At 61.4% G+C, this 21153-nt stretch overlaps 1 protein-coding gene across 4 annotated transcripts in view; it reads right to left on the reverse strand.

The window, feature by feature from the left end:
* The window catches only part of RAI1 (retinoic acid induced 1), a 101868-nt gene that overhangs the window by 48045 nt on the left and 32670 nt on the right, over positions 1 to 21153 (reverse strand). The window lies entirely within an intron of this gene.

A 21153-nucleotide genomic window follows, 5' to 3' on the forward strand; every position in this document is an offset into this window, starting at 1 on the left:
TTTGCACCAGCTGTTCCCTCTGCCTGGCAAGCCCTTCCCATCTCTGTCGGACAGACTTCTGCCTTAGCCTTAAAGGCCCAGTCAGATGTCACCTCCTCCAGGAAGCCCTGTTACCTGGCTGGGTGAAGCGCCACTCCCTGGAGCTACCTTGTCACAGCACTGACACACACCCTCCTGCAGCCTTCCCCAGGGGCATCTGTCCTTTCTCTCCATGGGGTGAGGGGCAAGGGGCAGCTGCCAAGTGGCAGAGAGGGGAGCAGGAAAGCACTTGTCAATCACAAGGGGAAAGGAAGACACAACCTGAACTAGAGGGCCGATGGTTAGTGGGCACTTGGGCGCCCCCGTGTGGGAGGGCCGGTCCTGCCTTACCTGCCACGCACAGCAGCCGGGCACGGGCAGAGCGGGTGGCGTAGGGAGGAACAGAAGCCCTCCAAAAATGGCCAGCTAAAACGACAGAGGTGTACCCCCGCCCCCACCTGAGGACAAACCCTCCCAAGACCAGGAAGAAGGGAAGCCAGCACCGGTAGCTCAGCCTGGATACACTTCACTTCTGCACCCTGGCCTGCCTCTTTAAATGCCCACGTGGGTGAGTGTTACATGGACACTTTGGACAGGCAGCCTTTAGGAAGCATGGGCCCCTGGGTCAGCTCTGGCCCTAACAGGTCATCTGAGCCTCAGCCATGTCTGTAAAAGGGTGGTAGTAATGCCCCTCTCAGGTTGCTGTGAAAACTACACTGATGGAGGCTTGGTGTCAACAAAACTGTCCTTGCCTTGGAGCCACAGCTGGGCTGCATCTCTCAGCCTCCCTGAGACTGGGTGTAGTCACATGACAGTTCTAGCCAATGTCACGTGAGTGTGGTGAGGCACCCCTCCGGGCATGGGGGCCAAGCCACGGTCACAGGGGAAGGAGAGCCGTATCACTGAGTGGAGAAGCTGCCCACTGGCCAGAATCTCTTGCTGCCTCATGTGTTGACTAAAACTTGTGGAAATGTCAGGGTTTGTCTGTTACTGCAACCAGCTTTCCCTAACTAGCTCAGGGGCCCACCTACCATCCACTCATTTACTCTTCAGTAGACACTCATGAGGTCCTCTGGGATCCACCTGCCCCGTGCTGGGTGCTGGGGTTTCCTTGGGGAGCTTGTGGGTCAACAAAGGCCGCCCTCAGTCAAGGCTCAGGGCAAGGGCTGGGGCAGGAAGGGGTCTGAAGGACAGGAGAGAGAAGGGGAGGCCACAGGGTTTACTAACGGTCCTTCAGCCCAAGGGGGCATGGTCCACTTCCTGGAACCCAGAGAGGGAAAGATGGGGCCACAGTAGGCTCTGTTCATCACCTCCCCTCTCTGAGCCTCGGTTTTCTCATCTTTAAAATGGAGGCAACGCTAGCAGCCCCCTCCCACAGGGCCTCTCTGGGTCCCAGAGGAGAAAACGCCACCTGTGGTGCTCCCAGATGCCCTCTCGTCCCCGACAGTACTTGGGAGGGGGCAGCTGGACATCGACTCAGGAGGTGAGCAAGGCCGTCAGGGGCTCCGGGGCCGGGTGGGGAGGGAGAGCTGCTGCTCTCAGGGCTCCTGCCACGTGGGCTAGACATGAAGCATCGTCTCCGATAGGAGAGTGACGGGGCAGCAGCGGAAGTGCTGGCTCTCCAGGGAGGCGGGCAAGGCCATCCCTGGAGGCAGCGCAGGAAGCTGGTGAAGAGCGGGAACTCTGCTGCCGGGCAGACGCTGGCCACCGTTCAGCCTCCTTCTGGACAGGGAGATGGGCAGTGGAGGCTTTGGGGGAGGTCTGGGAGGTCCCCGGGGGCTGATGTAACAAGCACGTCCCTGATGCTCCACGCCTGCCTGGCTGCTGTCTCCTGAGGCGAGGAGCAGGAAAAGAGGCACCAGATCTGGGAGGCGCGCCTGCCGCCAGGAGGCCAGGCGGTGGGGGTGCTGGTCAGGGAGGTCTGACCGGGAGCTGGAGCCCCAGTGACTTGCAGTGGGACCACATCACTCCCTCACTCACACACCTGCCTTGGCTCCCTTGCGCTCTGCTGCCAGCATTCAGGGCTCTCCATGACCCCAGCCCACCTCTACTCACGCCAGCACTTCAGACCATTTGCATTCGCTGTTTCTTCTGCCAGGCGTGCCAGACTCACCTCCCATCCCGTGACATCTTTTCTATTATCTTTTAAGAACCACTTGGAATTCTAAACCTGGCTGAGTGAGCTGGCCAAGCAACCTCCCCTCTGATCCGTGGCTTACTCACTGAGAACACGTGGAAGCTATTTCTTACCTCACAGGGTTGTTGGTGCAAACGAAACAACCTATGTGAAAAGCACCTAACGGCACGTGGCACTAAGTAGTTATTTAAAAAGTAACCCCCACCCAAAAAATACCAACCAATCTTCTTGCAGCAGCACCTCCTCCAGGAAGCCTTCCCTGACCACATCCCCTGGTTTGGCTTAAGCACCTTCTTATTGGTCCCTCATTCCCTGGCCTACCCCTGGCGTGACACCACACGGGACGGCAATGACTTCTCTGTGTATCTTCCCCAGCCCTACTCGGGTGTGACTTTCCTGGTGGATGCAAAGCCACACAGTCAGTGTCAGATAAAGAAATTGAAAGAAGGGGTGGATGGCCTGATCTATCTTGCCCATGGGAGGTGAGAGGACAAGCATCTCAAATGTCTCTGGACCCCAAGATTCTCAGCCTCTGTACTCAGGACTGGTCTGCCAGGCAGTCCTGTCAGCTGCCCTCCAGCTGTGCCTGGAGCAGCTCTGACCTCAGCCCAGGCCCCCACCCTCCTCCCTGGGCTGCCATGGATGGAAGCTTCCAGGGATGGGACAGGCCCACTCCACTCCCTCATCCTCTGCCAAGCTGCCGGTCAGCCAGTGGCCAAGTGCCAGGAGGCCATCCTGAGCTCAGGGCTGGCTGGAGAGGGGGAGATAAAACATCCCAAGTGGCCCCAGGGGCTTCTGGAGGCAATGGGGGGGGGCAGTCCTTGAGCTGTTTCCATTTCTTCTAGAAACCTCAGGGGTAAATGCCCCCAACAAGGCCACACTGACACCAATCCAGCAGGGCCCTGCTCTGGGCCAGAAGGCTGTCGGCCCGAGGCCCCGCTGGCCATCTCCCCCAGCCCAAAGCCTGGGCAGGCAGCTATGGATGTCTTTGATTAATAAGAAATGGGGCGATGAATTAATCATTATGTAATAAATGCAGCTTGTTTGGCAGCCGTATCTTTCAAAACCACGGCTCCTGTGTGTGTGTGTGAGGAATAGCGAGGGGTCTGTCACTAACACACGTGACCCTGGGGGCGGCCTCAGGGCTTGCCCAGGAGCCCATTCTTGGGGAGGCGGTGACAGCCACACACATCTTAAGGGGGTGGCAGGAGCACCTGAGCAGGTCCACGGAGGGTCAGAGCAGGCGAGCAGGCGGCGGTGGGTGGGTGGGAGTCAGGCAGAGAACGGAGCTCCAGGCTCAGCCCAGGGTCCCCGCTCTCCTGCCCAGCACAGGGACGGGCGGGGCCCCTGGTCCTGGGTCTGCCGCCTGCCTTGCTCTGAAAGGAGAGGCAGGAACAGATGTTTCCTTGAATCAGGAAAATAAAGACGGCTCCCAGATGGGCTGCGTTGTCGTGGAAGCGCGTCCGCTCCCTCCCTCCCTTTGTGACAAGGTCTTTCTTTCTGGGGAGCAGCTGAGTGTCAGAGGGTGGCGGGTGGGGGCAGTGGCTCCGGCAGGACACCTGGAGGCTCAGTCGTCGCCAGCATCCCCGGAGGACGACTTGGCAGTGCGAAGGCCTCACCCGCTGCTCTCTACCGTGCGGGGTGACAGGTACAGGTGGAGGGCATCCTGCCCGGGACAGGGAGCTGAGAGCGGCCGAGCCCAGGAGGAAGGCCTCGCAGGCCAGGCCACCCAAGCCCCCCGCCTGTCTGCCCGGGCCCACACAGGCGCCTCGGGGCTCCAGGCCGCTCCCCTTCCTGCAGCTGTGCTGGCCCCAGCTTTCACCCACACGGACCTGGGCACTGCCCTGCTTCACACTGGCTGAGGCTCCCATTACTCAGAATAAAGCAGAGCCCACATCGCCTGCCTGCCCTCACCGAGCTCCAGGGCTGAGCTCTCCTGGGCTTGGCACAGAGGGGCTGACCCTGCAGTCCTCCAGGGACCTAGAGTCTGCAGGTCTCAAACTGACTCCCGTTCAGGTGCCCCTCTGTGATCCTCACTCCCCAAGGTTCCCCCATGCCTGAGCAGTCCGCCCCCATCACAGACAGCCGCTCCCCCCTAGTTCCCACCAGTCCCCACCGCAGGATGAGGGCGCCCCTAAAGGCACACCCCAGGTCCACATCATCTCCAGATGCTCAGGGTCCACACAAGGTAGGTGAGTGTGCGCACACACCCATACTAACACACCCCACGCCAAAAGTCAAAAGCCCTGCATTAAACTGAAGGCCAGGACTCTCTGGAAGCCTGGGGGAGGGGCTCTGACCTATTACCTCTATTGCTTTTTCCTCTTTATTTACAACCATCATTCCCTTTCTTTTAAAAGTAAAAAAACCATTCTGAATGAAAACCATGCTGCAGCCACCCCGGGGCCATTGCCTGCTCTGGCCTTACAGTGCAGTGCCCTGGGTTTACCAGTGGCTTGGCCACCTCCCGGGGCAGCCGATGGAGGCTGGAAACAGGCAGATGGGCGGGCATTTTAACTCAGGGACACCCCTGGGCCTCCCCCAGCGAAGCTGGGTGTCAGGGAGAAAAAGGGACCGGCCTTGCAGCGCACAGGGGACCCAGAGTCAGCTTGTGTCCAAGTGCCACTGTCCACTCGGTCACTCAGGCAGGTGCGCTGTCTCTCAGACACCACGTGACCAGAACTGTGCAGGGAACAGGGGCAACTGGTCCCACTGTCCCTCCCCAGTCCAATCTCCCCTCCCCGCACCAAGCCCGCTGGCTCTCCCACTGCCCAGCCGGGCACTGCAGAGTGGACGGGGCCCTGGTCGGTGTCAGCAGACCTGAGTCCCCACCCTGGGGACTCAGATTCAGGCTGGCTGAGGACAGTGTGCCATGCATTTTTGTGTGTCTCTGCCCAAGTGCCCAAACAAACAAGCCCCAGGCTGCTCCTGAGTCCAGGGGCTGAGGAGCTGAGGCCTGGCACCCGGCGCTGGACGTGGGGCGGGAGGCTGCGTCCAACCTGGGCTCAGGCAGCAGCCCCGAGGGAAGGCCCAGTGTGACCCGTGCCCACATGCCCTGGCACTTCTGGTTCCATAAACCAGTCTGATGGTGCCTGGGCCCCAGCCGTGATGAGCCGGGGCGGGGCAGTGCAGATGGGCTCCTGGACGCTGCTTGGGGCCTCCTTGCCCCTCTGGAACTGTGCGGTCCCTGGGCCTCAGGCCTGGCATGCAGAAGGACACAAGGAATGCCTGGGGCGCAGGACTGAATGCAGACTCCTTCCTAATCTCAAGGACCACCATGTGTCAAGGGCTCTGCCTACACGAGCCTGCTGAGAACTGGGGCTGGAATGAAGGTACTCGAAGCAACAGAGAAGCTGTCCGTGTGCCCACGCTGCAGAGATAGGCACTTCCGTAGGCAGTGACCGCGCTGCCAGCACCCCAGGCTGGGCAGCAGACGGGGGCGGTGCTGGGGGCCCTTGGGGCTGCGGAGCAGTGTGTGTGGAAGGGTCCCCTGGAGTGAAACCCAGCCAGATTGCAGGAGGGAGAGCGAGGGTCATCCCCGCCCGGGTGACTCCGGGGGGCTCCGGCACGGGGCTGCAGCATGAGCTTCCCACTTCTCACACTTCAATTTTGTCTTTTGTTTTAAACAATAAATACACGTCATTTTTTTTTTTAAGTATATGATTTAGGGCAAAATTTCTAGTGAATCAGTGCCAGGAGCTTGGGTGGGGGGTGCGGGGCTGGCAAGTCCTTGCAGAGAGGTGACTTCAGACTCTGGGGAGCAGGAGCAGGTGCACTCCTCTGCTCAGCCAGGTCTGCCCCTCAGAGGAGCCTGCCAGCCTCCCCAGGCCTCCGCAGCAAGAACTCATTCATTCGTTCATTCCACAAATATTTACTGAACGTCTGCTGTGAGGCCTGGGGCCTCTGCGGTGTGCCTGGAGCTGGCCTGAAGCTAGGCTGGGGCGCACAGGCACTGCCTGCCCCGGCCATGTGCCCAGCGTCCCTGCCCTGTGCCCCTGTCCGGCGTGGCCCATGGCCGCAGGAGCCCCCCGCCTACCCCAAGCAGGCAGGCGCCCAGGACGGGAACTATGGTCTCTGGGAGAGACCCTGACATGAGCTGGTTACTGTCTTTTCAGCAAACGTAATTCCTTTTTATTAGAAAATTAAAGGCTGGGACCAGCTTGCCAAAAGCCAAAAGAGCTGAAATGTGCTTTTCTAAGATACGCAATGTCTGATGAAACGGGTTTGCTCGTCTGCCTCCTTTCCCGTCATCTCCCCGTGGCCAGCCCCCCTCTTGCCACGCCCCTCCACGGCAACGAGCTGTGGCCAAGGTGGCCGGCCCAGCACCCCAGACAGGACGGAGAGCGTGCCTCCGCTCCCGGGCACAGGCAGGCACCAGGGGCTCTGTGCGGAGCCCCGCTCCCCAGGTTTAATAATGCCTTTCTAGAATGATCTCGGGGAGACTGTTGCTTTCCCGAGAGGCAAAGGCACCCGAGGCCTCTGAGCAGCTGAGGGTGTCGGGGGCACGCAGGAACAATAAGGGACTGGGCTCCCGAGAAACAAGCTCGTCCATCTGGAGACCCGGGCGTGCGGCTCCAGACGGAAGCCAGGGCAGGGGAGAGGACGGTCCCTCACTGCCACACAGAAAGCGACCATTCAGAGCCACCCAGGGAGTTCTCTCTTGTTGAAGAGTCCCCGAGTCCTCCCTGTCTGCCGCGGACCTCGGGAACAAGGGCCCCGTCTAGTTAATGGGTGAAGGAGGGGCCCGGGAGGGAGGGGCCCCTGCACAGGAAGGTGGCCGCGCCCGCCCCGCCAGTCATTAGAGCTGGTAACTAAGGTAACTCCAGAGTCGGATTTTCTTCCACTAATCTCCTTCTCTCTCTCTCCTTTTCTCTTTCTTTTTTCCCTGCTGGTCAGAGGCTACCTTCCTGGTTTACAGGGGACCTCAGAGGGCGGTGGAGGAAGACAGGAGTGACGTGTGTGTGAGCGCGAGCGCGCGCCCGTGCGTGCGCGCGCAGGCGTGTGGGTTGAATGCTAAAATGGTGACCACGCTCTTAATGTGGGTGGGGGAGGGGTGGGTGTCGGCTCAGGTACGTCTGCCCCCGCCCCCGCCCCCCGCACGTCCCTGCCCCTCCCCGTCCCTCTCTCCCTGTTCAAGGGCAAATCCATCCCCTCACTCCCTCCCCGTGTAACAAAAGGCAGATGGAGTTCCCTTCCACCTGCTCTGATTGAAGCCTCCGCTGTGGCACGTTTAGCAGGGCCGCTTTGTTCTGGGGAAAACCAAGATGGGGGTTCACCCCAGGGCCTGCTGGGGCGGGCGACCGCATGGGGTCAGAAACAAACACAAAAAACAGCCCCTCCCGCAGCCTGTGCTGCCCGACCGCTCTACCTGGGACAGGTGGTCCAGGGAGGCCCAGCCAGAACGGCTCTGACCTGCAGAGGCTGTTTGAATCCCAGCCTGGCGGCCACGTGGCCTGGGGCAAGTTCTTTCACTCCCTGCCTGGCTCGCCTGCCTTACACGATGACCTGTAGGAAACCCCTGGCCCAGTATCAGGTCTGTGCCCCATCTGGCCATCTCAAGAGCTGACGGTGAAGGAGCCACTTTCCCATGGGGGAGCGGTGTGGCAAGAAACAGGAGCGACAGTGACTCTAGTCCTCCAGGGGCCCTGGGAGTGTTCAGGGGACGAGGGCAGGTTGCTGAGCCCCAGGACCCAGGGTTTCTCTGGATGGAGAGGGACCTGGGACCCCTGGCCAGCATCCTCCCCAGGAGGCCATGGGAGCAGCCTAAGGCAGGCAGGGGCCCTGGCCCAGACGCCGAAGGCCTGTGCTCTGTGTCTGCACAGTCCCTCACGGTGTGGAGGTCCTGGAGGGTCTCCCAAGGCTCCAGGCGGACACACTGAGTCCCAGCCCGCAGCACGGGGCCCGGACCTGCAGGGGAGCAGTCCCCATGCCATCTGGGCATGGGTGCCAGATCCCTGGCCGCCCCCTGGGAAGGGGTTTCAGCTCAGCCCGTGACTCCCCTGGGGGCTGCTTCAGGAGGCTCCCCTCCCCCTCCATGGCGGGCAAGTCAAGTCTGCTCAGCCAGCTCTGTGTGGCTGAGGGAGGGGCTGCCCTCTGTCTGGGCCCGAGGTGAGGAGGTCAGCTCAACAGTCGACTGGCTGGCGGGCTGGCGCCTGGGGCCCACCCCAGGCAGCCTCCCACTGAAGGGAGGAAGGAGCCCAGCTCAGGGCAGGTGGTGGCTTAAGGCCTCAAAATCCCCGAGCAGGGGAGGTGCTGTGGGGGGCGGCTGGAGGTCGGGGGGGGGGAGATGAAGGCCAGCCTGGGGCTGAGACTGGGCAGCACCCCCAGCTCTGCAAACAGAGGGGCCAAAGCCCCTGGATTCTCTGCACCCCTGGCTCCCAGCCTGCCCTCCTCCCCAAGCACACAGGAAGGTGCACTTCCACTGGCACCTCCTTCTTGAACATTCCTGTCCAGCCATCGCTGTCCCCTCCCCAGTGGAGGGCAGCCACAGCACCCCCCAAAGGCAGGCTCTGAGGTTCTAGAGCCGGGGTCAGGGGAGCCTTGCTGAGCAAGGCTGTCGTCCTAATGACTCTTCCAGGGGGCACTTCACGGGTGTGAGTGGAGGACACAGTGGCCTCCTGGCCTCCGCTACTCCCTCACTCCATGGGCCCCGGCCTCCCGTGCTGCACCTGCCCACCCGGGGGGCGAGAACTCCCTGCATGGCATTTCTGGGTGCTGGGAAAACGGCCCCCAAATAACAATGACCACCCCACTGCATGCAGGGCACTGGGCTGCTGTGTTCATGGAGAAGGGCACTGGAGCCGCAGCCCCACCCTGGGAATGCCCACCACACTGGCCACACACCCTACTTCCCAGATGGGGAAGACTGAGGCCACGAGGGCCCGCAGGCACCCGGGCTGGGCCGACCACGGCTGCTCCCCCAGTCTGCCTGAGTCTGAATAAATTCAGCCTCTGAACCTCAGAGCCCCCTCCCAAGGAGCCCTGTCTGGAGCCCATGGCTTCCTGCCCCCCCTTTCCTCCTGGCCCCTGGGGTCCTCTGTTCCCCCCAGCAAACAGGCCCAGGAGGCCCTGCCAGGCAGCAGGGACCACCCAGGTGGAGAGAGAGTGTGTGTTTTTGTGTGTGTGTCCATGTGTCTGCCCAGCCGGACCGCAGCTGGGAAAACAGGCTCCTGAGCTGCACACCGCGCCCCCCCCACAGCCCCAGCCCACCCCACCCGGCCAGCGCCTCACCCAGCCTTGAACCAGGAACTGGGCCCCCGGCCATCGTCGCATGCTGCCTGAGTCACAGCCGCCAGCGTTCCTGAGACCCCACAGAGTGGGGTTCTTGGGCAGCCCACTCACCCTGCTCCCTGGCTCAGAAGCCCCCCGCACAGGTGGCCCCAATTCCACACCTGCTTCGGGCCAGCTCCCCTCCACCCTCAACCCTCCCCCAGACTGTTGGCGTGAAGGGCTCAGCCCCTTCACTGAAGTTTCCCACAACCGGCAGCCCTCCGCCCCTTGCCCACCACCAGCATTCAGGGGGTGTGGGGAGCCATCTGCCCCCTGGGGCTGAAGCCAGGCCTGCCTCCCTCCTTCTGGGGGTAGGGGCCCCCTGCCCACCCCCACCCCGGCCAGGCGCAGGGTCTCGGTGCCGGCCTCACACTCCCAAGGCCAGATCACTGAGGCTGAAATTTCAATTAAGAAAGAAAAATAATTACTCCAGGGCTCCAGGCCAGCTCAAGTGGTGGCAGTCCTCAAAATCCGCTCCCCTGGCCTGGGGGGAGGTGGCCCCGGACCCCTGAAGTCAGCCCAGCCGGAGCAGGGGCCCAGCCTTCCCCTATATTCAGCCTTGGACACCCAAACCTTCTGCTGAAACTTGGTCAACCTCAGGGCAGCTCCAAGGTAGGGGGTCCCTGGGGGGCATGAGAAAGGGTGGGGCTCCTGCAGAGGGGCTGGGGAGTAGGCCTCAGACGACTCCCAGGAAGCGGAATGAAATCCAGTGTGACGGTTCAGCCGCTGCCTGTTTCTGCACTGAGCCTGGAGGCCGCAGGGGCCCCACTGGAGGGGGCTGGGGACCCCAAGAGCAGGACGGGAAGGCTCTGGCCTCCCTCAGGGAGGCGTGGGCCTGGGCAGGAGCCCCCTCTCTGGGCCTCAGGCCCATCCCACAAAACAAGGGTCACAGGTGGGAGATGCTCCTGGGCCCGTCCTCAGAGACCGTCACACAGGCGGCCTCAGCCTCGCCGCCCTCGCCTCCAGAAAGCTCCGTCTCCAGAAGTGCCCCGTCCCCCATCCAGAGATGTCCCTTCTCTGAGAATGGCCCGTTTCCCTCCAGAAATCCTGGGTTTAATCCAGAGTGTTCCATCTTATGTCCAGAAATATCCCCTTCTCATCTTCAAATATAATCCACCTCCAGAAATGTCCGTGCTCTCTATAAAGGCCCCACCTTAGCTCCCCAAACGCGCCATTTCTAGAAACATCACACCCATCTCCAGAGATGTTCCATTTCGGCTCCAAAAATACCTTGAATCCAGAAGTGCCCTATTTTATGTCCAGAAATACTCCAGCATCATCTTCACAAACACTCCACTTCCAGAAGCGCTGCCGTCTATCTCTAGAAACAGTCCATCTTCAGAAATGCTCATCTCCAACCATGTCTGGAACCCAGAAAGGCCGCCTCCTTACTGCAGAACATGCTTTCCCCTCTCTCCCAAAGTGCCCCCACGTCATCTTCAGAAATGCCCCTTCTTCCGAAGAGCTTTGCGTCTCGTCTCCAGAAACATCCTCCTTCTGTCTCCAGAAATGCCACATTTCATTTCTAAAAGCACGCCACCTCTGGGAACGTCTCAGCTCGTGTCTGGAAATGCCCGGGGCACATCCACAAAGTCTCCCTATCGGGCCCAGACGCCGCAGAAACTCAGGAACCCACTTCCTGCCGGACCTCCCAGGGAGAGGCTGGGCCATGACCAGGCAGCCTTGCTCCCCGACTTCCTCCCCTGTCCCTGTGGCCCCCTGGGACCTCTCAGCCACCTGCAGGGCCTGCTCTGTCCCAGGAGCAAGGATAAAATAAGAGCTGAGCTGGCAGGTGTCACAGTCCCTGGAAGGGGCAGCATGGATGGCCAGCATTTGGGGCAACTCTGAGCTGCCGGGGGCAGGGGCAGTGAGAGGCCTGGGTGGGAAGGGCTGGACCAGGAAAGGTGGGCAGGTCCTTGGCACAACACCCACCCCCTCCACACACACATACACACACACAGCCACACCACAAACACACCGCAAACACGTCCACCAGCCCAGTGCTCACACCTCAGTCAACACCTGCACAGCGCACAGCAGCACCCACCCACCTCCCACCTCCCAGAGCCACGCACGCACACGCAGTGCACAGGACACACACTGTCACCCTCACCCATGCTCCCGGGCCCAGAGAGGCCAGGTGTTGGGGACACCAAGGGGCAAAAGCCCTCTGTCAGGCCCTCCAACCAATCGGGCTGTAACTGCTGTGCATCGACTGGAGAAATCACAGCCAGGCCCTGGGCTCAGAAGGGACCACAAAAGAGAGGAAGGCGCACATTCGAGATCTGCTTGCATACCTCCTGAGACGGGGTGCTCCCTCCCTGCAGAGCAGCCCTGGCTGCTTCCGGACCGCTTCTCAATGACAGAAAGTTCCTCTTTGGGTGGAACTGAAACTTTGTTAAGTCACCTCTGTTCACACCGCCCAACAAGACTCTCCGGAGCCACAGAGCCAGTGTCCCGAGACTTCACACCGAGATCCCGTACTCCCTGTCCCTGGACAGGTGTGAGAGGTGAGGGGACAGCTGTTCTGTGGGAAGGGGCCTGGAGGGCGCTGAGCCAGGGTGGGCCGTACCAGCACAGTCACGTGTGCACACACAGGCACAAAGACGTGCCCCGTGCAGGTCCACGTGCAGACACACAGGTGGGCGTGCAACGCAGCCCCAGGCCCTGAACCAACAGAGGGTGGCCGACAGTACCAGGTCAGACATTCTCAGAGCCCCTGGGTGGGTGGGAGGGGCTCGGGGCTCTGATCCATGGTCCTGGGGCCCAGCGGCACCGGTTAGCTGTGGCGCATTCCCACAGGGGATAATTACCATTTATTAAGCCTCTCGGTTTAGAATCAGCCTCAATTAACTGGAACCTCCCAAGCCCCCTTTTCTGATCCTTTGGGGCCAACGGCAGACTCGAACAGACCTTGGTCACACCCTTCAACCTCCCTCCGTGTGGGCCTTGTTGTCTGCCACGCCCACTGGCCAGCCCTGGCCTAGAAAAGGGGCCTCGGCACCTGTTCCCCACCCCACCCCCAGCCCCGGCTCCCCACCCTGCCCATCCTGGAGACACCACGCAGGCCCTGTCCTCTAGGACCTCAGACCCCCACTCAAAAAGGTGAAGGAGAGGAAAGCCAGAGTCAAAGGGGCATCTGAATGAACCGTGGCAGACGGGGGGGACGCGGGCGTCAGGGCCCCGGGCTCCCAGCTCGCCGGGGGCGGCAGGCTTTCTGGAGAGGCCTCTGCATTGGTATTCTCTGTCCCTCACAGCCCAAATTACACCGAGTCTCCTGGGACCCTTCATTGCATGTTGTCGCTTCAGCAAAAGGTTACGTTCGAGAACGTGGAAATCCCTCCCGCATATTAACTAAAAGGGCATTTTTCAAACGTACAGGGAAAGCGGCCCCTTTTACAGTCTTTGAGATGCGAGCGGGCACTGGACTGAGAGTCAGGCGCCAGGGCGCTCGCCCCCACCCCTCTGTGCGGCCAGTGCCCCGTCCACAACACGGGGGCCTCCATTGGGGGCTGGGGGCCTCCATCGGGGGCTGGGGGCGGGGGCGAGGCTGGAGCGAGGGGTCGCGGGCACCTCTCCTCCTCCCCAGGCAGGCCCTGCCTGGGGCACCCTTCCTTTCTTTTCTTGCCTGGAGGATTTCTGGAAAACACCTTCAAGACCCAGCTTGACTGAGTTCCTCAGCTTTGACACTTTACAGATGAGTTTCGAAGACGTGATCTGCCCAGATGAGCGAAAGCTGGGGTGCCAGGAGGGGAACCCAGGTGTGAGGAGGCGGGGGGGACAAACCCGGCGGCCGGCCCTGTCCGAACCCCGCCCTGCCCTGCCTGCGCTGTGACCTGCCAGCTTTAGGAGAAGCAAAAAGCGGGATTTGTACGTGAAATCCGGTATTAATTTTAAAACCCTGTGCTGGCCAAACAGTGCCCATCTGAAGGCCTCATCGGCGGACAGCCTCTGGTCTGAGTTCTCGAGCCCCTCCTGGGAGGACGGAGGACAGGACGGGGTCTGCTCAGAGATGGGGAGGCTGTGAAGCGGGGCAGGGGGTGAAGGCAGGACTGCAGAAAGCACGTCTAACTTTCAAGAGACTTTCTAGGCTGGGGTGCTCTGCTGTCAGATGGGGGTGAGTGCAGAGATCCCCACGTGAGATGCTCAGAGGGACCCTAGGATGCATGAGGGAGGATGGGGAGGAGGGAGGACCATGTCCCCAAGGTCAGTTCCCCTCACTGTCATTTTCCCTATGGGTCAACCCCAAGAGAACTTGAGCCCTGGACGGTGGGACGATGCCCAGAGAGGGGCCACGCCCACCTGGCGTCACACGGCAAGGGGGCCAGTGAACGACATGCCCCTGGTCACCACAGTGTGGTCCCGGAGTCCAGCTCCCCTTGCCCTTCCCCAGACCGAGGACCCCAAACACCGGAGTGTCAGGAGTGCTGTGGGAAGGCCTGTCCCGCCTGGGACACCGCCCTGGGTCATCCCCGCCCAGAGGGCCCTGACCCACCATGGCCCGACTCCTCCAAGCCTCAGTTTCTTCATCTGTAAAACGGGGATAAGAGGAGACTCTCAAGAAGGAAGTCTGAAGACAGGGGATAACTAAGCGCTCAGGGCGCCTGGAGATCTTGCAGAGGATGCTGGCAACAGGAGGACGCCAGGCCCCCTTCCTCTGCCTGCCGGCCCTACCCTGCCGCCCCCTCCTCCTGCCCTCCCAGGACTCTGGGTGCCCCTCCCGTTCTGCTCTCTTGGTGCTGAGCTTTCTTTCAGGGAATTACAATCTGCTGGGCTTTAATTACTGGTCCCCGAGGACCACCACCTCCCTCCCCAGCGAGACTGCGTGATCCGCCCCTGGCTCAGCAGGAGCTGGGAGCGGCGCCCAGGTCCACACAGCAGCTCCGCGGGGTGGGGGGGGGCGCCGGGGAGACTGCGAGGCAGGATGTCTGGGCTAGGGTTGGGGTCAGAGCTCTCCGCGAGCCAGCTCAGGCCCTGCAGGGAGAACTGGCGGCCCAAGGACACCAGGGTTCTGCGTCTCTCCTCACGGGGGGCCACCTGTGGGCCTCTGCAGGAGAGCACCCTCCCCTGCCCGGATCTTCGGAACAGAAGGCCCAGACCGGCTTCAGCCTCCACCCGGGCCTCTCCTGTTCCCCCGTCTGACCTCCAGAGCTCTCCTAGCCCTTTCCTGCCTCCAGGCCCCCAGGTGTGCTGCATGGTGCTTCCTCCGGCTGCCAAATGCCTCCCCTCCTCCAGGAGGACCACCCTGACTCTCCAGGGGGCAGGGCCTGGATGTGCCTCCCCTGGGCCAGACCCACAGGCCTGTCAGCAAACATCTGAAGAACATGGGCCTGACCTGTGACCCCAGTGCCCACCAGATGCCCACCCAGCCCGGCTGGTGAGTGTGCAGGGGGTAGGGCAGGCCTGGGTGTGGGCCCTCTGCTCCCACACCCTCCCCTTTCAGACGGCGAACGAGGGTGGGGTGGGCGCAGACAAGCACGAGGCTGGTACGGGGGCTTGCAGACCCAGGTTCAAGGCTGGACATAGAGGGCGGTTACAGGGACCCCTGGGTAACTGCTATGAAGCCAGGAGGCTGCAAACTGGGGCCCCTGGTGGGTTGCTGGATTAAGAGCCAACACATGCAAACCAGAAGATGTCACGCAAACATCTGAGTCCTGGTCCCTGAGACGGTGGGAGACAGCAACCAGGCTGCATCCCACATGCCCCCAGCAGAGCGGGGCCGCCGCCCCCACGAGGCCAGGCCACCCCACCTCGTGCCGACACGAGCCTGCCCTGCAGTCAGGACCTCCAGGGCTACGGCCCTCAGCAGAGGAGAAAGGAGGCACCTCAAGCCCTGGGAAAGGCAAGAAGGTCGTAGTTTTCAGGAAGTCAGATACTATGTGGGTCTGGCAGCCCCGGGGCAGGCAGGCTCTCTGCCTGCTTCCCTGCAAAGGGCCTTTCTCTCTCCCAGTGATGACCCTGGGATCGGGCAAAGGACCTTCTGGTCCCATCAGCTCCTCTAACACCTCATGACACCACTTCTGGCCCCAGAACCCTCCCCTAAGAAGCTCCCCTAAGAACACGGGACCTGGTCCAGCAGGAATATCCCCTCCTTTTCCCCAGACGCTCTACCTTTGATAATGTAGCTTCCGGTGGGTCCAATGAATTTCTTAGTCCCCTGGAGGCTCCAACCAAGACAACAGTCCCCTCAACCCCAGACCATCTCCCCGAAAGCACTGAAGTGGGAACAGTGTGTCTCCCTCCCAGAAGCCAGCAAACCCAGGTGCCCCGAACGGACAGGTGTGCAGACCAACACTTGAGGAGCCTCTCTGTGCACCCAGAAGCTGCCAGGTGTCTGAACAAACCTGCCCTGATTTTCCTTGCTTTCCCGACAGCCCAGTCAGGAGAAAGCTGTGCTCCCCACTGCACGCAGGGGAACCTGGGCTCAAGGAAGCCGGAGAAGCCCTGCTCGAGGCCGCTGCCCTCCCTCCCCTGGGTGGGCTGGCCTGGGCACACAACCCGTCAGTCACTGAGTGTGTGGACAAGGGGCAGGGCAGCAGGCCACCTTCTGGACAGTCGGTGCCCCAAACTCGAGGTGAACCGGTTTGCGAGCACCTCCCACTGAGTATCCACAACAATGCTCGATTCCAGGGTGTAGACAGAGGGTCACTGGTTCCTGATGGTTGTGACTATCTGTTCTATGACTACAGGCTCACAGGGCTGACCGGGGGCCCAGGCTTTCCCAGAAAGGTCTTGCTTCATGTACCCAGGAGTGTGGGGACACACTGACCAGCAGGCCCCACAGGGCACTGTAGCTGGTCTGCTGTGGTCATCAGCCAGCTTGGGGGACAGTGGGAGAGAAGGGAGCAGGCCCTGCCCAGGCTGACGAAGACAACACGACTCGGACCCGAGCTGCCCCAGGCTGGCGTGTCATCGCTACGCATGTGGATGGCCAGCACAGCCTCCTGGCCGTGCAGCTCTGACCCGTGGAAGGAACAGCCTCAGGGGTGCCGTGTGGGTGACAAGGCCAGTCCTTGGGCGCCCGAGACTCCTTGGGTCCTACAGAGGGAGGACCCCTCATCATGGGAGTCTAGAGGCAGCTGGGAGCTAGGAAGGGGGTCTGAGACTTGGGGTCAGAGACTGGGTCCAGCCTGGGGTCCCCACCTTCTGGCTCCATGACCTTAAGCACATCACGTCTCCATAAAACCAGAACCACAAATGCTGACTCGCAGGATCTGTGCAAACAGGCTGAGCGCCCAGCACATGCGTGGGGACCCATGGGGCCTGGCGGCTGCCACCCAGACATGCACACACCAAGGCTCAGAGGTGCAGCACAGAAGTGCCCACGCTCACAGGATGGCTGCTCCAGACCTCAGCCTCCTGAAGCCTCAGAGAGCACCACCGGGGCCCGGGTGTCTGCAAAACTCAAAGGAGAAGCTGAAATCTGCCTTGGGCACCTACCCCCAACACCTCACCACCTGCCCCCACCCCAGGTGTGCTCCCTTCCGAGGGCTGGGTCTTGAGCTGGTGTGCCTGGCAGAGGGACCCTGCCCCATTCTGCACCCTCTGGCCTCAGCCCCATCCTCACCCTGGCTGGGGGATGTGAGCAGGAACGGCTCAATCAGGATATAATCGTTTTTAATTAACGTGCGGATCATTTCACAGGCTGATCTCCTTGGAGACCAGAGGGAAGACGGTCTTTTAAGATTTTCTTTTGCCTCCCCCCCCAGTTGAAGGCAGCCCCCCCTTCACCCACCCAGCCACAACCTTGAAAGCAGCACAAAAGCCTGATGCCTGGATCCCTCCTGGGGCCATCAGGAGGGAAGTGTGCTCACACACAGATAAACATGCACGTGCCCCAACTCGGGGGCACGCTCTCCCCCGGGAAACGCGCACATGGGATCAGAGACCCAAAGACACAGCACACACAGGTTCACACACCCGCAGGCCCGAGAAACAGTACAGATGGGGCCAGGGCACACAGCCGTGAGCACAGATGCAGCAGCCCGGCAGGCACACCGACCCTAAGAACACTCAAACAGGACCAGACACACAGACGTGTGTCCCAGCGCAGGGACACCACAGAAACGCCACACCCACGGAGGGCTGCCCTCAAGCTTGCTGGCCAGCGGGGTGCTGGCAGAGGGGAGCAGAAGGTCCTTGTCTTGCGATGGGAAGTCAGAGCCACAGTCACTTGGCCCCAACACGCACCCGTGGCCCTGGCCTCTGACCTGGGCGTGCCCTGCCACACAGGGAGCCCCTGAACAGAGATGCCACCACCCAGGTCCACCCCCCCTTCCCCCCGCCTGGTCTGGAGCCTCTAGGCCCATGCCCAGCCCCGCCCCCGCTGGAGCGATGCCCCAGCTCCCCCTCCGGGTGCCCACGAGGCCGGGGCGGCCAGGGGTGTGGGGCTGCTCTCCTTTCACTTCCACCAGGTCCTTTCCTCACTTCCTTCCTTCCTGCCCTCCCCTCCCTCTCTACGAACCCCTTTCTTTCTCTCTCTGTCCCCCCCCCCCAGTCTTTGGGCCCATCCTTCCTTTTCTCCCCTCTCCTCCTTCCCTTGCCTCTTTCCCCTTCCTCCCCAGGGGCCTCCTGGGGTCAAGCTAAGAGCAGAGGGAGAGTGTGAGATGGGGCTGGTCCTTCCCCACCGCCCCACGGCAGATTTCTGCTCCAGCACCTGCCCCCAGCTCCTGAGCAGACCCAGGGCTAGGTCTCTGCGTAAGTCAGTGGAGGCCCGGGGGCCGGGGCCCACTGGGGTCCTCTGACATCTGCAGTCCCATCCCACCCTCTGCACCTGCTTTGGTTCCTCAGCTTTTCCTCCTGGAAAATGGGATGGCAAAGAAGAAGGGGGAGTCGTGAGGAGGGGCAACAGGGAATCCGTGGCTGGCCGACCACAGGCTAGCCTCTCGGGTGGCCCCAGATGGCGTGGACAGCATGGACACGGCCTGTGTGCAGACACACGAGGGTCTGGTGCTCCAGTGGTAACACTAGAGGCAAGCTGTGTGCTTGTCCACTTTTGAGGTCTCAGAGCTCCCATCTGAAACGGGCAAGGTCAGCCCAAAAGACCCCTGGGGGCTCTTCCCAGATGTGGAAACCAAAAGGCAGCCCAGCAGTCTGTTACTGGCTGCTACAAGCAGCTTCCAGTGACTGCTGTGTGACCTCGGGACTCACTTCCCTCTCTGGGCTCCCGTTTCCTTCTCTGTCAAAGGAGGGGGGCTAGGTCAGACAGGTGGTTCATCGCCAAGGCACTTTCAGTTCTGATAGAAGGTTCTAGACTGTGGGGGGAAGGCTAATAGTGTCCCACTTATCAGGGAAAAAACCACTGCAGGCGTGAGCAGCACTATTCCAAGGAAACCATCTTCAACACCCAAACAAGCCCCTACACAGACACATCTTTGCTGTCACCGGGGCGTCCAGAACGTGGAACAAAAGGGGAATTTTAAGTAAATGGTGGTGCAGCCACCCAATTGGAAAAGCCTGAAAACATTAAGCACAGTGATTATGAAGAGTTGGTTACAAAACAGGAAAAGGCTCCCGTTAGCAGGATATACGTCTGAATATAGAGGATGCCGCCGCCGGGGTCGCTAACACACAAACCAACCACCAAGTCGAAGCAGACTGCGGAGAACGCCAGCAAAATCTTAACACTGTCACAGCCCGCCGAGGCTGGCAGTAGAAAAAATTTTCTGTTTTTCAGATTTTCCATTAACCCTATTTTAAAACACATACATTGAAAAGACTATTAAAAATTACTAAATGCCTCCAATTGAGAAACTTTCCCCTTTCATTCATTTATGTGTTCACTCATCACTGATTCATTCACTCCCATGTCTGTCCAGGCAAAGCTGAGCGCCCACCGAGTGCCAGGCCCCCAGGTCCTCAGGGAACAGCTCCCACCTGCAGGAAACGGAAACCGCAGGGAAGGGAAGCAGCCCCACCAGTAACTACACCAAGGGGCTCGTGCCCTAATGGGCCCTCAAGTGAGCGGAAATCAACCCTGCCCGTTTCAGCCCTGCCTCCCTGCAGCCTCATCCCGGCCTGCCCTCAGCCACCAGGGCCTCAGTCTAGTCTATGGGTCCGAAGCCCACCCGTAACACCCAGGCCTCCAGCTGCAGGTGAGGAGTGGGGAGAAGTGCCCCCCCAGCCACAGCCATTTCCCTTTCCAGCCCCCGAGGCTCTAGCAGGGAACCCCTTTTCCCTTGGGGCCTCATGGCCACTGCCTGGCTGCAGCACCTCTAGGCTCAGATTTCCACCTCCCCAGGTGCCTGAATAAGGCACTACCCTGCCAGGTGGGAGCCATGTGGGGTGAGAATGTGCCATCAGCCAGCGTCACCCTGTTAGCACGTCAAAGGGTCCACTCTGCGTCCTGCTGTGTGGGGGCCGACAGATTTCTGGGAAGAGTTAACTCTTCCTCCTCCTGGATCAAGCCACAGAGCAGCTTCCCCCTCTCCCCCAGGCACCCCCTCTTTAAGTAGAATTTCCTTCACCTGACTGCGCTGCCTCGGGGTCCCTGGGCCTGGCTCCCTACCGGGGGAAGAGACAGGAGCTCCTTTAGCCGCCCAACCTCCCCCTCCGTGGCTGCCTGGGAATCCAATTAAGGCAGATTTCCACGGTCTCTCCCCCCTATTCCAACCAGCCTTGACCCCTTCTGCTCCGCCCCTCCCCACCAAAAGGAGCAAAGGGAGCCGGTGCTAAGTGTAGACACCTCTGACCCCGTGGCCCCCACTGAGTTGAGCCCCAGTTCAGGACTGCGGTCCTCAGAAATTCTCTGGGCTAGCACTCCCCTCGCAGGGTCCAGGCGGGAAAGGAGAAGTTCCCACCCCCCTTCCTCCCCTCCCCCAGTCCCTAGGGGAGGAGTGAGGGTCCGGATCTCCGGGTCACGGAGCAGCGTCTGCTGTGGATCGCAGGAGACAAACACTCAGTCACACACACACACATCACCCTCGGATCACCTCTGAAGCCCGCATTGTACAGGAGGGGAGGAGGCTGCGGGGGGGGGGCTCTACGTGCCTGGAGTCCCCAGCCAATCACCAAGCCCGAGACAGGCTGGAACCCACGACCCCGGCCCCGAACCCAAGCCTCCGGCCTCCACCGCGCCCAGCCCATCCGACGTCAACGTCTCTAACCCAAACAAGCCCCTCCCCCTAAGGAGTCCCCCTCCCCCTCCCCCTGCCCCGGGTCAGCACCCCCTGAGAGACCGAGCTACAACCCCCCGCCCTCGGCCGCCGACCGCACAGGCGCGAGGTTTCATTGTCAGCCTGGCCACTGGGGCGCGCGTGAGGCGGGGGTGCAGGGCAGGGGGGCTGTCGCGGCCAGTGGGGAGGGGTCTCCAGGGGAAGTGTTCGAAGCCGCTCCTCCTGCTCTGTCCAGATCCGGAAGCCGCCGAGGGAGGAGGAAGGCGGGGGCGGGGAGAGCGCGACCTCGGCGCTCGCGGGCGGCTAGGAGGGGCTGCGGCGGCCGGAGGAAGCGCCCGAGGCGTCGGGGGCGCCGAGTCCCCGGGGAGGCTGCGCTCTCGGGAAGTTTCCCACCGGTTGCCCGGAGCAGGACCGGGCGCGCGGGCGGCCCTCCCCGCCTGACCAGCTCGGGGGCGCAGACTGCGAACTTGAGCAAAACTCCTTCCTTCTCCAGCGTCTCTCCCCTCCTGTCCGTGGCCACTAGCCCCGCCATCTCAGCCCCCAGCCTTCTGCCAGTGCCAGTGTCGCCAAGACCCCTCACCAATGTATTGTGGGGGAAAGGGGAGGGGGAATCCC

Source organism: Camelus dromedarius, chromosome 16 (assembly GCF_036321535.1).
Source record: "Camelus dromedarius isolate mCamDro1 chromosome 16, mCamDro1.pat, whole genome shotgun sequence".
NCBI classification, from domain to species: Eukaryota; Metazoa; Chordata; class Mammalia; order Artiodactyla; family Camelidae; genus Camelus; species Camelus dromedarius.